The sequence below is a fragment of the Nyctereutes procyonoides genome, unplaced genomic scaffold, assembly GCF_905146905.1.
Source record: "Nyctereutes procyonoides isolate TBG_1078 unplaced genomic scaffold, NYPRO_anot_genome, whole genome shotgun sequence".
NCBI lineage: Eukaryota > Metazoa > Chordata > Mammalia > Carnivora > Canidae > Nyctereutes > Nyctereutes procyonoides.
The window spans coordinates 48,121,699-48,123,066 of NW_026575146.1; the positions used below are offsets into that span (position 1 = coordinate 48,121,699).

General features: G+C 42.7%; 1 pseudogene; it reads left to right on the forward strand.

Annotated features, from left to right (window-relative positions):
• Positions 1–416: 416 nt before the first annotated feature.
• On the forward strand, positions 417–481 carry LOC129501135 (U4 spliceosomal RNA; annotated as a pseudogene).
• Positions 482–1,368: the final 887 nt, after the last annotated feature.

The following is a 1,368-nucleotide window of genomic DNA, read 5'->3' on the forward strand; positions in this document are numbered from 1 at the left end:
TTTCAAAAACATGTTTTACTGCAGTATATAATTCAGAAAATCGCACGAATGTTAACTTTAATAGTGCTTTAATTTTTTAACGCTAATAGAACTAGTAAAGTGTAATTTGTGCTTAGTAGAATGTACACATTTTAAATGTTCAGCTCAAGGGTTTTTTTTTTAAGATTTTATTTACTTATTCATAAGAGACAGAGACAGCAGGCTCTATGCAGGGAGCCCGACGTGGGACTCAATCCCGGGTCTCCAGGATCACACCCTGGGCTGCAGGCGGCGCCAAACCGCTGCGCCACCGGGGGCTACCCCTACAGTTCAAGGTTTTTGACAAGGGTATATACACTTGAGTAGCCATTATCCACGTCAAGATACAGATTATGTCCAACACTCCAGAAGCTTCTTGTTTTTGTTTTTAAGATTTCAGCTTTGTGCAGTGGCAGTATCGTAGCCAATGAGGTTTATCTGAGGCGCAATAATTGCTCATTGTTTTTAAGATTTAGTTCACTTGTTCATGAAAGATGCAGAGAGGGGCGGAGACATAGGCAGAGGGAGAAGCAGGCTCCTCGCGGGGAGCACGATGGGAGACTTGATCCCAGGACCCCAGGATCGAAACCTGAGCCAAAGGCAGACACTCAACCACTGAGCCACCCAGGTGCCCCCTCCAGAAGGTTCTTGTGTTGACCATGGTGCTCCAGTAAAGACTGTGGACACCAGTGCTTGGGTGAGCTTCCCTGGTTGCTGGTAAAGACTATAGAGAAAAGTAGAGGAGGAAGGTGATAGGGAATTCTGGCAGTGCAATGAGGAGGTTTGTGTAACAGTTTTAAAGAGGATACTCAGGACATACCTCTCTGGTAAGATGGTCTCAGTGCCTGAAGGGGGTCTTGTAACAATTACAATTACATACAGCAATGCTATATTTTCAGCCATAAAGCATTTGGGAACCTGCACCTGTGAGATATCTTACCGTCTTGACATTAGTGGGTATGTGGGAATCCCAAGCAACTTACATTAAACAGTCTTATCCTTTTACATTGTAATAGGATAACTAAAACATTTTCTAAAGAACAGATAACAGTTCTTACGGGAAGCTTTGCTGTCTCTTCTATATTAATATTTAATGAATGGAAAAATGCATTTGTAGGCTCTACTGAGGTTCTCAGAAGCAGAGATTCATTTACTCATTCAATATTTTGCCTAATATATGTCTTCAGTAAACATTCATTGAGCACCTACTGTGTTCCATGTTTTGAACTAAGCACTGAGTGAGACATGAACCAGAAACTCCAAGATCTCACAGTTAAGGGTGGTGGAGGCATAACTCAAAAATGGTGGTGGGTAAGAGGAGGAAGGTAGGGAGGAGCTAGCAGAGAAGAG